This window comes from Mugil cephalus, chromosome 11 (assembly GCF_022458985.1).
Source record: "Mugil cephalus isolate CIBA_MC_2020 chromosome 11, CIBA_Mcephalus_1.1, whole genome shotgun sequence".
NCBI lineage: Eukaryota > Metazoa > Chordata > Actinopteri > Mugiliformes > Mugilidae > Mugil > Mugil cephalus.
In genome coordinates this window covers 8,765,126-8,775,539 of record NC_061780.1, presented here as the reverse complement: position 1 = coordinate 8,775,539, position 10,414 = coordinate 8,765,126, and the positions used below count along the sequence as shown (strand labels likewise).

At 41.5% G+C, this 10,414-nt stretch overlaps 1 long non-coding RNA gene across 1 annotated transcript; it reads left to right on the top strand.

The window, feature by feature from the left end:
• Positions 1-2,476: 2,476 nt before the first annotated feature.
• Positions 2,477-3,714, top strand: LOC125017077. The gene is made up of 3 exons (XR_007113800.1): positions 2,477-2,495; positions 3,303-3,382; positions 3,496-3,714. It is a non-coding gene; the product is annotated as an uncharacterized LOC125017077 (long non-coding RNA).
• Positions 3,715-10,414: the final 6,700 nt, after the last annotated feature.

Sequence of the window (10,414 nt, the reverse complement as noted above, 5' to 3'; positions counted from 1 at the left end):
GGGCATCATGCTATGAATGAAATTTAAGTCCATGCAGTTGTAAAGATGATAGGCCTGTATAGATTTTTACCAGAGTTTAGATGTTTCAGTACCGTGTATTTGGTCTAACAGCTCAAAAACTCAAGTACCATGCTGGAGGATTTGCCCCAGACAACCCAAAAATATGCTTTTACTTAGAGCTGCTACTTTGTAAAATATGAGCCAACACGGAAAGGTGAATTGTAAAGTTATGAATGCTAGACAACTTTAGTGTCTTTATCACTGTGGGTGTCCACTGGCTGGGCAAACACTGCTGTAACACAGTGTAAGGGCAGCACATGTCATCATAAATCTTATTGGTTTCTACCCGTGTCTTCTCATTAAAACATGCCAAAATGTACAAAAAGGACATATTGATCTGAGAAGGACATATATGTACGTATGGTGTCCTTAGTTCATTTGGAAGTACGAGAGATATGACAGAGAAGAAAAGAAAGACTTTTTGATGCTCACAGGGCAAACATCAAGTTAACACATTTAAAGTCAGCCCAGTGAGATAATTGTAGCTCTAAGCCCCCTTTACATAAAGAAATGGACAATTATTGCAATAAATACAATGATTTGATGAAACATTTTCATCCTGATGGGCGTCTCATACTGAGGTGGCAACTGAACTACTGTGACCAAGCATTTTCCCTTGTGGATGAATGAAGTCTAAGTCTATACAAGATGACAATGGTGCCATCTACAGGGCTCGGGGAGTCCTGAGTAGTTTCATGAGTAAAAAAAAAAATGTGCTTAACTTCGAGTCAGCTGCAAACAACTTGGACATTTTAGGTCAACTCCTTTATCCACACACTAAATGAGGAACTATATTGGAGAATGTATAACAAGAAGCACTAATGTTTTTTTGCCTAATATTGCTGCCCACACATGCAAATGGTATATAAAAAAAAGAATTTTAAATGAAGGAAAAGAAAGTGCAAAAATAAATAAATAAATTGTGCATTAGCAAAACTTTACCACTGATCTTAACATTTTGACATGTAGAAATAATACTAAGGCATTTGATAATTTACTGATCAAAACAGACATCACATATAAACTATGTAATAAACATGAAAATAAATATCGGTTCATATTCTATGCCTGGATCACATAAAATATCCTTTTTTTTGTGGATATCTTGTGGTTGTTCATCTGTTCTCTGAGGTAAGCATTAGATGTTGATGAATGATTTTGTGCTGTTGTTTGCATGAAAATAATATAGAATAAAAATATTCAACACATCCATTATGTGCAGTCTGTTGTTCCAGTACCATTTAAGTGGTAGCAGCAGTAGTGTTCCATTGGTTTATTTTGTCATTTTAACTTGTCATTAATTGCACAGGCCAAAATGTCAGTCATCCATTTCGCAAACTTCCCAACTTCATTGTGAATTGAGGCTCCCAGGCTGCTCAGAACAGTCTCTTCTGTTGTCTATGTGTAATATTTGAGCATCTGTCCCTAATGAGATTAACCTAACATTAAAAGGCATTACTCATTATCCATTGTATAAATGCTTTGGGAATTTTGTTTGGGAATGCACAAACCTTTCTGTCTGCATAACTCAGTGAAACTCTCCTGACCACTCCTCAGAGTGAAACAATTCTACACATCTCTGTTACACCTTGCTTCATGCCGAATCCAGGATAACTCTTCTTAGAAGGGATGAAAATAAAAACTTGTTGTTATTACAGGAGATGCATTCAGTGTATTACAATGATCCAGCGTCATCTTGTTAGTTGTGGCAGTTGTTAAAACTGCTGTGTATCAGCTGTTGTCCCCAAGTCTAAGTTGGTCATCAGTGACGTTTTGCACTTTTTGTTACAGTCCCCGTACAGGACATGATTTTTAGGTCTTATTAATATACAGTAGATTCCTAATCTGCCTCCTATATCAGAAATCAGAGAGGAAAGGTTCACACAATAACACAACATTTCATCCTTACACTGACTAGCGTGAGGGCATTCATTTCAACTCTGGGATGTTAGTGTCAAAAATGAAATTTCCCCAAAGCCTGTCAAAGAGTCCCTTGTGTGTGAACAGTGTTCATACTCAAGACATGTGGATATGATTTGCAACCTGGAAGAAGTCGTGTGGGAGTGGGTTATGTAGGGTCACTCATTAGGCAGCACAGCGAGTGTCATTCTAGTAAAACCATTTAAGTCTAACCTATAAATTAATTAGGTCATATTGAAAACAAATGTTTTTTCATCTATAAAGCGCTCACCCACTTCACCAATTAAATAAAATAATAATAATAAAAAAATGTTTTTATCTTTACTCATTTCGGATCAGTCAGTCTCAAGTGATGTGAAAAAAGTCTTTTTCCTGAAAAAAAAAAATAAAATTTTTTTTTGGAACTATTAGCACATGACCATTACGTCATCCAAACGCGCCTAGCCACGCTCTTATTTAGCAGCTGATTGGACAGAGACTGTTCGAAAGGAAAAACCCGCGAGCAAACAGCACCTGTAAGTAGATGGTCAGTGAAAGTCGTGTTATAACATGGCGGTAGATTAACAAAGGACGTGATCTTGGCAGTCTATAACACGTTAAAGCTTTTGAGTTGAATATAATGTAATGTACTGTGAAGTCAACTACTTAGTTAATAGTTTATTTATTTATTTTATCAACTAACAAAATGTAGTGAACGAACTGAAAATAAATTCAAATCAAATTAATATTTGATATAACCACCCTTTGCTTCCAACCTCAGTTGGTAGGTTGTTCCAAACATCTTGGACAACAAAACACAGATCTTCTGTGGATGTAGGCTTCCTCAAATCCTTCTGTCTCTTCATGTAATCCCAGACACACTCCATGATGTTGAGATCAGGGCTCTGTGGTGGCAATGCCACCACTTCTTGTTCTTCTTTATGCTGAAGATAGTTCTTAATGACCTTGGCTGTATGTTTGAGCTCTTTGTCCTGCTGCATGATGGATAAGTGTCTGCCTGTATTCCTCAGCATTGATGACACCATTAATCCTGATTCCATTTGCAGGATGCAGCCCTAAGCTCGCATGGAGCCTCCACCATGCTTCACTGTTGCCTGCAGACACTCATTATTGTAGCTCTCTCCAGCCCTTCGGTGAACAAACTGCCTTCTGCTACAGCCAGATATTGCAAATGTTCATCAGTCCAGAGCACCTGCTGCCATGTTTCTTTGCCTTGTTTCCATGTTCCCTGCCAGTTCTCAAACTATGCCACTGCATCAAGTATGTCATTGATGACTTGATTAATCATTACTTTATTGAATTGTTGTGGGCTATATTCATAGTTATGTCAAGCTATGCACCTCTCAGCCCTGACTGTTAACAACTCTGTGAATGAAGCAGAACCTAAAGGAGAAACGTAAAGGTAAAATATGTTTAACTGTTTCATCTATATTATATGCAAATTATTTTTGATGTGTAATGATGTGAAACAGGCCATCTTTCTTAGTTTTTTGTTTGTTTTTTTGTTTTTTTTAGAGGAGCACTGGGAGTGGCCAGAACTTCTCCCTCTAGTGGCCATGAGACCATAGTGAAGAAGCAGAACCCCTCCTTCACAACATCCAGAAGTGAGGAACTCTCTCCAGGAGGTAGGTATTTCATATCAGCATACCATAAAGAATAGACCCCACAAGAGCAAATTAAGTGTGTTTATAAACTTCAACAGTAGAAAGTCCCAGGACATGTAGATTAGCAAACTCCAGAGCTTTTCAGGTTCTGGAAACCCACCAGCCAACTGGGACCTTTTTGTGCAGAGCTTGCATGTTCTCCCTGTGTTTCCTTTGGGTGCTCCAGCCTACACAGTCTAAAACACACGCTGTTAGGGTAATTGGTGATTTTTAAATTGACTGTGGGTGTAAATAGTCGTCTGTGTCTATGTGTTAGGCCTGTGATAGACTGGAGACCTGTCCAGGGTGTACCCTGCTTTTCGTCTAATGACAGCTGGGAAAGGAAAAAAGGTTATGTTGTAGATTTACGCCAAAACATTCTTAAATATAATACTGTGTATGTGCAAGTACACTATAAAACTATAGCAATAACTTTGGAAAAGCTTATTGTTACTGATTAAACAGCAATATTTATTGTAATCTGAACTAGTGTTTTCCCTCGCCTTTCTTCTGTCAATTTAAAAATTTAACAGTTACTTACTTTAATTATTGATGTGTCTATGTGTCCATCAGATATGACATTGTAGGTAACATATTATTATTATTTTTATCATTATTATTAATAATAATAATAATAATAATAAAAGTGTAGTCATTCAGAACTGCATTAGTGATGCAAGGTTGAAACAATTTTCACGTTTCACCACTTGGTGTCGCTGTGTCTCAATTTATGCTTGTCTGAGCCCCCGTGGTGTGGCCTGCTCAGCCTGACAGTAACTCAAAATAGTTTGGTTTCCTTTTATCGATAATTGCAAATAACTTCTCAGGTCAGTGTGTCTTGTGTTTGTCTGTACAATAAATCATGCTGCTCGGCTGATGTCCTCCATACTGTGCTCAATTCCTTCTTTGACATTCGTGTAAATGTTGCTAAATATCTTCATTTCTATCTGGCAAATCAGCTTTCCCAGCGAAGACTTGTCATGTGGTGATGGATGTCTGCCAGCAGTGGGACAGAGAGTGCAGTGGGTTTGGAGAGTAAACTCATAACTGGCCAATACATTTGCACTTCATACGCTTTGATTTATGAGTCCAGTGGGAGAAAAGACGATGATTATTGGAAAAATGATCTCAGCCTCGCTTTCCTTATGGTTACTGCGTAATTGACATTGGTCTCCATCAGTGTCCTTGGCATTATTGCCTCTTCCTCCTCCTCGCTCCAGTTCTCATGTCCTTTTACACTGCAGCCACAGGGGATCCAGCCAGAAGCATAACAATGGCTAATTTAGCAGTATGATGCAGAATTTTTGGCTGGTTTAACTCGACTGGCGGCAATTTTGTGCCGACTTGCAGCCGCTTATAAAATCAGACGCACTAGCTCACACGCAACCAAACCTCACTGTACACAACCACAGATTCCTTCACTGAGGTGGGAACAGCGCGAGAGCCAACACACAGGCGCACACACAGGCCGTTTCACACCAGTGGGAGCTATGCAGCAGCCCATTAACGTCAGACATAAAATCAAGCTTTGTAGAGTCACGCTGCTGTAACAACACAATTTAAATCAATACACAACATGAGACTTTTATGGCTTATAGAAGGCTTACCTGCACATTAGAGTAAACACTGAACAACCGTGAACAGCATGAATTTCCCTCTTAACGCCAAAGGATTTGATATTGATTAGCCATATAAGTGTTGTTTTAATATATTAGATTGTTTTTCAGTGATGTGTCTCTCGTGCATGCTTGTTTATTATTCCTGATTGTGTGCGTTCTATTAAAATGCAGTCATGTGTTTTCTGGTCAAAGAGCATGCAAGCTTTATAAAAAAAACACCAGCAGGGACTGGATGTTGGATGACTGCTCCTCATTTTGTCTGCGCTCCCTTTTCTTTTTACTCTCACATCAGGACAAGGACAAAAATGTGAGCGTCTGCTGGACGTACCACATTAGTTTGGCATGTCCGTGGGATATTCTGCCTGTTGGATGGTCAGTATATCCATGTCAGACATAGAGCCTGGCTGTGCAGATGTGGATAGATGGCAGTTAACACACACGCACACACACACACACACACACACACACACACACACACACACACACACACACACACACACACACACACACACACACACACACAGATACAGTACAGTAATAGAAGGGCAGAAGGAGACTGTATCACCTGCGTGTTACATTTTATCTGCGCGGTACTGTAGCTGTGATTTGTGGATACGATAGACGGTAGTGACAGTGGAGTGTTAGTAGACAAGCCTGTTTTCCTTTCTGTCAGTACTCTGAAACGTCACTGTTGTTTGGCAGGAACTTTGCCAGCGTTTTTCTGCAGTGTTGTTCCATGATGATACTCTGTCAGTTGCACAGTCTCCTCCCAGGAACGATATAAGTCACTGCAACTTCTTGGGAAAACTCCCACACACAAATCCAACTTTGGGAGTGAGCTTTGTTTTTTTTTGTTTTTTTTTTCTTTTCTCCATGCAACCACATGTTTTGCGTGTGTTTGCGTGACTGTGCAGCAGCCGTTCGGTTTTCATAAGGTGTGTTTCCTCCGCTCCTCTTTCCCAAAGTGCCTACCAGTCTGCAGCCCATCAAACGACACCACGGCATTACACAGATGTCCAGCTATGGCACGCTGGGCTCTACCTAGCTGTTGTCTGGAGAAATGTGGTGGAGCGAGTGAGGGAGGACGAGAAAAAGAAAGCGATAAGCTGAATCTCATGGATGAAGTATCCAGCCACTAAGCCTTTTAAGCTCTGGAGGTGCCACTGTTCAAACCGCACCTGTTATTTTTGAAGATTTCTTAATCTCCCTACTCTTTAGAGCTTCTCTTTGACTTTTTAGACCTCTGCAGGTTAGTTAGAGGTTATGGGCAAAATTAGCATGGGCATGTGTGTCTACCTTTGTGTGTATGTTGTTTTATGCATTTGTGTGTGTGTGTGTGTGTGTGTGTTTGGCCTTATAGTGAGCTGATCCTAAAACCAACCAATGAGTCACAGAGATCTGACGGCTGACCGGCTGCCCTGTAACGCCTGATGATCCTCCTGGATGCCTCCTCATACGTCTCCTCCCCTCTCACTCTCTCTTTATGTAAAACAACCCTCAGGTCGTGTACATGATAGTTTGACTAAACTAAGTGGAGACAACTGTCAACCTACATTTATTTCCAGAACAACCGGTGTTGAGGGAAAGAGGGCGGCCCCTTTGAAATTTAACTTGTAAATATATCTTAAAACATCAGGTAAAGTCGCAAATATGTTCAATGGCGGACAAGTTACTGTACTATTTAAATTTTAAAAATTGAATTTAGGCTGAAAGAAATAGTCAAGAATCCCTGAGCTAATTTTATCAGTAAAAGATAAGTGGAGTCAGGAGACAGTAAAACTGCAGATTGAAGTGTGAGAGCTGAGCTGACTTACAGAAAACACATTATTCACAATACGCATCTGCTGATATAAATCATGCCATGCAAAGGAAAAAAAAAATCTCAGAACACTTGCCACTTGTTTTACAAAGGGTACGGAGCCTCAAAGAATTAGGAGTCTGATCAGTCCACACTAAGGGGGGTTTTTAGTTCTGAGGTTAATTGAAGCTGGTGCCTGGTTGAGGTGACGCCAAAACCTTAGTGGGAAATAAAAGAAGAAGCCCAGAGTTACAGTTAAAGACTTAAATGAATCATTTGAACTTGGTAACCTCCATTCATGAGTCTGCCATACAGAAATAAATGAGTAAGCATGATGCTGCTGCTCTCCAGAACAAAAGATCACTGTTCACGGCAAGTTTCAGCAATGTTGGGAAAATGTGAATTAAAGAGATGCCCCATGAAGGACCCTGCATACTAACATCAAGATGTCTTTGTAACTGTAGAGCACGGTGGAGCGAGCATCATGCCTCTGAGCTGCTTTATTTCTTCTGATCCTGTGCAGCCCACTCCAGTACTGGTAGAAACATGAATCCCAAAGCAAAGAGCGTGCCCAGTGAGTTTTCGGTGACTATCATAATAATGTCACTGCTCTTATAAATTTCACCCACGCGTTGTTCCTCTCCTTTTTTTTCTTCAGACACAGTGGTTCATGTTCTGGCCAGAGGTCAACATTAAGAGTATGTAACCAGATTTGTTGTTACATTCTTTATCTCTACGAAGACTGAATGAAGTCTTTGTAGAGATATTCCTCCAGAATACTGTAAGACCATTGTCTTTCATTGGAGGGGAAGAGAGAGGAGGCCCATGCCAGACCAGTGATCTTAGTTGGGAGATTCCCCCTCTGAGCTGATGGTTGATCCCTGGATGTCTGAGCAAAACACATCAACAAAACTTTTGACCCCTCTGTGTATAAGTGAGTCAATCATCTTTTATATTAGAAAAAAAGAGGCATTCGGCCTTACCTCGCTCCTCTTTTAGTTTCTGACTCAATGCCTCCGCGTCTCTCAGTTGCACTCCTCTTTGATTTTATTTTCCCCAGTGGAACGATTCTCTGCTCAGATGTTGAAGTGGGCAGACTGTGAAGGTTGTTGGTTTGAGTGTGTGTGTGTGTGTGTGTGTGTGTGTGTGTGTGTCACTGGGCCCAGGTGCCAGGCTTATACTCTTGATTTCCAGGCTTCTTCCCATGACCTTTGCTGCATGCCTTCCACGCCATCTCATGTGTTTCCCGTGAATTTGTAACTTTCTGAATCTGGTGGAAAATTTAAGATTGTTTGCAGCCAAATTTGAGACCTAATTTTTAATATGCTGGTGTTTATGAAATTGTGGTTTTTCATGGCGTCACAGCCAACGTGGTTTCGGTGACTCCTTTTCCCCACTTTCTCCTGTAAACTGTAAAGATCAGCGTGGTGTGTGTGTGTGTGTGTGTGTGTGTGTGTGTGTGTGTGTGTGTGTGTGTGTGTGTGTGTGTGTGTGTGTGTGTGTGTGTGTGTGTGTGTGTGTGTGTGTGTGTGTGGCATGCCGTCATGTGCACTATTCTTGACCAGTGTTTTACAAGAGGCCTCAGAGGTTCCTGGGTGGTCTAATTGCGTTTGCCACAGGAGATTGGTGCATTTTTTCTCTGTGACTCTTAGATATCAGTGCGTGCAGGCTTGCAGGTGTGTGTCGGCGTAAATCAATATCCTGAGCAGAGGCAGTACAGTATGTGAAGGTGTTTAATGACACACACCTGTCGTCGCGCTGTCATGTGTGTTCTCTTTCTATGACTATGAGCAAAAAAAAAAAATGCTCTCAAAGCTCCGTCACCCGCAGGGAATTTTTTGATGAGGCCCCCTTCTTCTTTGCTATCCGACCCAAAATACACTTGACCCTTTTTGTCAATTACTGCCTAGGCCACAAATCAAAAGTCACCTGTCTTGTCTTTGTGACACACACTCAAGTATGTGGAGAGGTAAGCACTCTCCACTCCTCCCTGCACGTAACTCATCGATCAAACTGCACCAGTCAGCTGTGGCCCCGGGGCAACTGAACTAATCTGCTTTCGCACATAGGTCAATAGCCACGGTGTTTGCCTTCCATCCAGCTCTCTACTGGCTGTCCATGGATACCTGCTGATGGTGTCAAATTTCCACCTAATATTCATCATGCAGGTGTTTCTCGGTCTGTTTGATATGCATGGTGCTTTACCTTTTTTCTGCTTTATGCCTGTTTCTGTTTTCCTGCCTTAAAGGGGAGTGGATGGGACCCATGTGTCGTTAGTTTCTGTTCCTTGGTACGTTTTCTGCAGAGTCAACAGCCTGCACTCAGGATGTCTGCAGCATCAGTGCGCTCAGTTTGTTGCTGTTTTTTCAGACCTCCTTATGGTGTTACGTCTCGGGGACGTTTTCACAGTGCGTCAGGCAGTTTGTCGATTTGCCTTTTGGACGAACACACACACACACACACACACACGAGTGTTTTATGATCTGCATGTACAGTGTGAGTGTTTGATGGTATGTGTGAACAGTTCCCAGAATGTGTGTTTTCAGTTTGGCTTGTGTGTGTGTGTGTGTGTGTGTGTGTGTGTGTGTGTGTGTGTGTGTTTTTTACAGGGGTCCAGTGCAAGCTGTGCGGTTTGAAGGGGGCCAGACAGCTGCCTTTTACTGCCCCAAGGGGTAATAAACAGAGAGGGAGGGGTAGTTATTTGCCCCCTTTTATTAGGGCAGAAGGCAGAGAAGGGGACTTTATTGGGGTCGCACTGTAACTATACACAGCTGCAGGGTAAGAAGAGGGGAAAAAATAAGAGGTACTTCTTTAAAAAAAAGGTTTTGTCATCGCAAAGTTTCTCTCCGAGGAATCCGTCCATATCTAGTTTTTACTTGTTGTGTAATTGTATGGACGTGTGTGTGCTCACTCTGTGTCATTCGTCTTTTTCTCCGGCCCCTTTCCCATCTCCAGGTACCTTAATAGCCCGCTCGTTGTTCAACACATCTGTTGTCAATTGGCTGCACCCTGTAATTTTACCAGCATTTCCTGCCACTGGAGACACGCCCACTGACTTGCACTCAGATCATCTGATGACTGGTCAAGTGGTTTGACCCAGAAAGGTCAGACGCGGACCTCTGTTTGTCCTACATATACGGTCACCATAACAACTGATGGTCCATTAATGCCCATAAATAAATCTAGAAATGTTTAATGGAATAGGGTGATATTTTAGAGGAGATGCCTTTTAGCCCCCCCTGCCAAGATGAGGATGATCAATACAAGTCTTGTGTCTGGACTGTCCTCTGTAGTTCCAGTGGACACTTAGCTTAGCATAATCAGAAGAGGAAACGGCTAGCCTGGCTTTGGACAAAGGCAGCAAATTCAGCATT